The 5,814-nt window shown below is 32.4% G+C and overlaps 1 protein-coding gene across 1 annotated transcript in view; it reads right to left on the bottom strand.

Moving 5' to 3' along the window:
- The window catches only part of LOC107616579, a 3,855-nt gene extending 2,780 nt beyond the window's left edge, over positions 1–1,075 (bottom strand). The window contains exon 1 of the mRNA XM_016318534.2: positions 1,045–1,075. The gene's annotated coding sequence lies outside the window, so the exon portion shown is untranslated. The remainder of the gene's footprint in view (positions 1–1,044) is intronic.

Raw genomic sequence — 5,814 nt, forward strand, 5'->3', positions numbered from 1 at the left:
CTTAAAACTAAATTATTTCTATGCTTACTAATAGCAATAGAACACCTATTATAGTAGAAAATCCAATTAATATTTTTTAATGATTAATTAGTTTAAAAACGAAATCTTCCAAAATTTAATGGTTCTTTTACTCTTAAAATGTTGGAAAAAAGATAGATATGTCCATGACTTTTTAAATTTTTGACAAATATATTTTTGAGAAAATTTAAATACAAAAAAGTCTCTGACTTTAACAAACGAAGGACAATTTAGTCCTTTCGTCTATTTGCAGATATACACCAAACAGAACTGGCTGATGTGGCTAAAACGGTGTCCAGATGTCCGTTACGGTGCCACGCTGAAAGGGGAATAAAGTTCGAAGGACAAATAAGTCCTTGACGTCATTTTGCAAATAAAGTTCGAAGGACAAATAGGTCCTTGAGAATTTAATTCATTATACTTCTATTATGCTTCTATTATGAGAATTTAGTTTATAAAATTATGCTTGTATTTTGAAATCTAGTTAACTTGTTGTATTCTGTAATTTAAATTATTTGTATTAAAATTATAGAAATTGGGCTTGTTCTGTTTCTACTTTTTTTTCTTCTTAAATTGCATTAGTTCAATTTTTAGTGCATTTGTGTATTATATTAGAATTTGTTAAATTGCATTAGTTCAGTTTTCATCATACCAGTGGCATTAGTTAGCATAAGTTCATTTATGCATCAAATTAGCATTAGTTCATTTGTGTATCATTCATGTATTAAGTTAGTATTAGTGCATTTGTGTATTATATTAGAACTAGTATTTTTATCCATAATAACATTACGAGAATAAATTTTTTTAAAATTATAGTTCACTTTGTTCTAACAGTATAAACTATGCATGGCACAAAAGATTTACAAAATCAAATTACTTTTACAAAAAAAGTCGTAAATTGACAAAAGTCTCTGGCCAAGAAGACCAAGATATCTGCAGATAAAAAATTAAATAATAAGATTTTTAGTTATTATTTTTATATGAAAAAGTCTAATTTTTTATTAATAATTAATTTTAATATTCGTTATCTAAAATTTAAAATAATTTAATGTGTATACTTTTAGATATATGTTTTTTTTTTTTTTTAAAGGATTTGATTTAGTAATTATTGATGCAATTCTTAATTTTTTAGTCTGTCAACCAAAAAAAAGCATCTTTTTCGGTGGGGATCAATGGTATTCTTCAACTTCAAGGGCCAAAATTGTTAGATGTTCATTGCCTAGGTGAGTTTTTGTGTAGTGAACAAGAAAAGCTATTTCGTTCCAAGTTCTTATATGGATTAACATGATTTTTTACATCAATTTCGAGCATGTTGTTGTAAAAGATGAAGCTAATTTTGGTGACATGGAGCTGCAGAGTAGGCTAAATAAATATACCAGAATTATAAAAATATTGTACCAAAGGTAGAGTGAAAAGATAGATGTTTCAATCTAGTGTATTTTATAAAGGGTTTTGCAATGTTAGATTGGATTCTTGGGTGGTTTCTATGTTCTTACGGTGAAGTAAGTTTTTTGCTTTTCAATAATTGTGCAAAAGTTTAGAAAATGTAGGATCATGCCTTTATCCTAAATAATAAATTAATGAGTAGACTATGAATTAGTGGAAATTGAAACATTAAGTCTATATAGACATAGACAAATATTTTTAGTGGAAAAAGAATAATTTGATTTTTAAAAGACAATATAAAAATATTTTTTATGTATGGTTCAGATTATTCCCTTACATAACATGTTAATCATATTATATTTAACTCAATATTAAATGTAATTATAAATCGGTATAATATGATTAAGTTAGACCAACATCTTACTTATTGGTTTATTTTTTTGAAAAAAATATTGATGAGTGATTTCTCTTTTTGGAACTTGGTCACATGGCCCACACCCATAATCCGTTTAAATACTACTTTTATACAAATTCATATTAATTATAAGAGGAGTGCTAGGCCCGGCAGGTGTTGTAATTTGTAGTAATTAATTAATTATCATTAATATTTTTAATAGTGTGAGATTATAGTATAAAATTATTCATTTTTTTATTAATTATTTATTGGTCAAATTTTAATAAAAGTGCTTATCTCCTAAATTTTCTGCTGGTTATAAACCACCCTCAATTACTACTCATTATCTAATGACATTACCTATATTCGTCTACAACTTCATCTTCTACCTTCCTATATCTATTAATTCTAGAAAAACTTAAAAAACATAAACTAGTATCTATAGTTACCAGATACTGTCTTGATCTAATGAAATATAACGACAACAGAATTTAAATACGACAATTAAAGAAGTTTAATAGTTCAACAGTCAACACAACTGAAAATAAAAATAAATTGTCATTAAACTGATAGCAAAGTTATGGTGTCTTCTCCAACAAAATAGCTAAACTTCATAATGCAAACGAACCTGAAATAAAAAAAACAGTTACATAATAAGAACAACAACAACAATAATAATTATAATAATAATAATAATATAAGAAAAATAATTCCTACCATAACAACTTAACAAGATGTATTTTAATCAGACTCAACACCAGAATCTTCTTCATTGGGATCACGAGTGGGTGCAACTTCTACAAAATATATAAAACAAGAAACAATCATAACAAATAATATATATTAATAAAAACTAGATTAAAATAAAGAAAATTATAAATAGAAACTTAACCATACCTAATTCCAACTTCTCTAATTCCTCAATGAGTTTCTCAAGGACAAGTTTTGGAGCCAATTTTGGGTACAAATTAACGCTTCAGCTGTCATCGGAGTTAGAGAACTCCTATAATTATTCAACACCCTTCCTCCAGTACTAAATGCCGATTCTGAAGCAACTGTGGAAACTGGCATGGCTAAGACGTCTCTTGCAATATGCCCAAGAATTGGAAATTTAGAGGAATTCACTTTCCACCAATTTAGAATGTCGAATTGCACGCCACTCTTCTCTAATGCCTCCATAAGATATAACTCCACCTCATTCTTATTAACACTCTCATTGAATTGCATTTCCTTCTCAAATTCCATAGCAAAAGAAGTTTCATGTGCCTCAAGCTTTTATGTGCTAATTTCAGGAGGATCTTGCCGAGTAGACTTTTGATAGTTACCACCAAACAGCCTATAGCTATCAAACACCTTGAAAAGTGTCTCCTTCACCTTTGAAGTTAAGAATTCAGCATCTTCTTTTTCATACAACTTTTCAAAACTCCACTTAATCAGTTGAAGCTTATACCTAGGATCAAGAACAACTGCAATGAAAATCATCATGTTTGTGTTCTTTATATTTCCCCAATAATTATCATACTTGGACTTCTTTTTCTCAGCCATGCTTGAAAGTACCGTATCTAATCTTCCCATCCAATGCTTAAGTGTAAACAATATTTTACAAAAGTCATTAAAGTGTTGAGAAGATGTCACAAACGTTGAACCAGAAACTTTGTTAGTAACCTCATAAAATATTTTTTAAAACTTGACAAAATGCCTTACATTCTCCCAATCCTCAGACCTAGGAATCCCACCAGCCATCATAGCATACTCAGAATCTCTCTCCCCCAAACGTTTAAATGCCTTTTGAAACTTCAAAGCACTTTCAAGCATTAAAAAGGTAGAGTTCCACCTGGTAGGAACATCTAAATGGACAGTGCCTTTTTCCAGAATTCTAGCATCATAGATCATAGTTTTAAACCTCTCAGTACGACCAGGTGATGCACGCACATGCCGAACTGCATTTCTAATCTTTAAAATTGACTCATGCATTTCTCTCAACCCATCATTCACAACAAGATTTAAAGTATGAGCACAACATCTAACATGTAAAAACTCTCCCCTTAATGGATGTGAGTTCAAATCCTCCATTCTATTGTTCAAGTAAGAAAGTGCAACATCATTTGAACTAGCATTATCAACAGTGATAGAAAAAATTCGGGATATCCCCCAGCTCAACAAACATCTCTCAATCTTCCTACCAATTGTTTTCCCCTTGTGATTCTTGATAGCACAAAAATTCAAAATTCTTTTTTGCAATTTCCAATTAGCATCAATGTAATGAGCAGTAAGGCAAAGATAGTTCAAGTTTTGCACAGATGACCAATAATCAGTTGTCAAACAAATATTTTGATTTGGTTGAGAGAAAATAGACTTCAACTTAATTTTTCATTCAAATAAAGCTTCCAACAATCCCTAGCAACTGTAGCCTTCCAGGAATTGGAAACTTGGGTTGCAAACAACTCGTATAATAACGAAAATCCTCCCCCTCAACATGCGAAAAAGGCAATTCATCCACAATAATCATTCTAGCAAGCGCTTGTCTACAACGATCAACATCAAATGACACGGCAGAAATTGAACTACCTATCCCTTTCCTATCATCTTTTACCACATCTTGAAAACAAAGAATCTTTTGGGTAGGATCTAATGCCTCCTTCGAAAATTTTTTGCATTGCGACAACAAGTGATTTTTCATGTTACTAGTGCCATTTTTATGTGTATCACATGCATAACTAGCCCCACACCAATTACATTTAGCTCAAAGATACTGTGGATTACTAGTTTCATCTTTAGTAAAGTGATCCCATGTCCAAGACCTAGGTATACAAGGTTTTCTCTTACCTTCGTCGGTCTCAGTTTCAGCAGAGTCATCAATGGGAGCTTCTTCAACAGCTCGCCTTTTCCCTCGACCTCTACTAGCAAGCTTCCTTGTGTTTCGATGAGGAGCTGGCACAGGAGGCAATGCAGTCGGAGATCTGATGCTTGTTGATTCATTCGAAATAGGAACGGGAGACAATCCAGTGTCGCCCATATTCTCACTTGAACTGACGTCAAACTACATAAACAAATATAATAAATCAAAGATAGAAACCAGCAATAAACAAGCAATAAACAAAACTGAACAAAACCTGATAATCTAAACAAGCAATAAACAAAACCAGCAATAAAAAACCAATAAACAATCAATAAACAAGCAATAAACTAGCAATAAACCAGCAATAAACATAATCTAAACAGCAATAAACAAGCAAAACAAGCAATAAACAAAACTGAACAAAACCTGATAATCTAAACAAGCAATAAACAAAACCAGCAATAAACAAGCAATAAACAAGCAATAAACTAGCAATAAACCAGCTGTGGAAACAAGCAATAAACAAGCAATAAACTGAAACCAGCAACTGAAGTTTAACACAGAAACTAGCAATAAACAAGCAATAAACAAGCAATAAACAAAACTGAACAAAACCTGATAATCTGAACAAGCAATAAACAAAACCAGCAATAAACAATCAATAAACAAGCAATAAACAAGCAATAAACTAGCAATAAACATAATCTAAACAGCAATAAACAAAACAAGCAATAAACAAGCAATAAACCAGCTGTGGAAACAAGCAATAAACTTAACAAAACCTGATAATCTGAAAATTAAATCAAGGACAGAAACCAGCAACTGAAGTTTAAATCAATAACCAACAATGCATCAGTAAAGTTTACCTGAATAGATGGCTCGGGCTCCATATGCACTTGAATCGGTGGCTGGGTGGGAGACTATGAGGGGCTGTCTTGATCGTGGGTGACCCTACAGAACCCAGAAACGCTGCTAGGTGGAGGCGGCGAGGTCGGAGGTAGCGAGGTCGGAGATCCTGTGTTGATTGTCGCCCGTCGGTGCTGTCTGCTGTGCTACCCTGTGGCTTTTGGGTCAGTGGGTGACTGGGTGGTGGCGAGCCAGGCGAGGTGCTGTGTTGAGGGATCTTCGTCTTCGTGGTGCACCGGCGGTGGGGGATCTTCGCCTTCGTGGCTTCGAG

The sequence above is a fragment of the Arachis ipaensis genome, chromosome B09 (assembly GCF_000816755.2).
Source record: "Arachis ipaensis cultivar K30076 chromosome B09, Araip1.1, whole genome shotgun sequence".
In the NCBI taxonomy this organism is placed as follows: domain Eukaryota; kingdom Viridiplantae; phylum Streptophyta; class Magnoliopsida; order Fabales; family Fabaceae; genus Arachis; species Arachis ipaensis.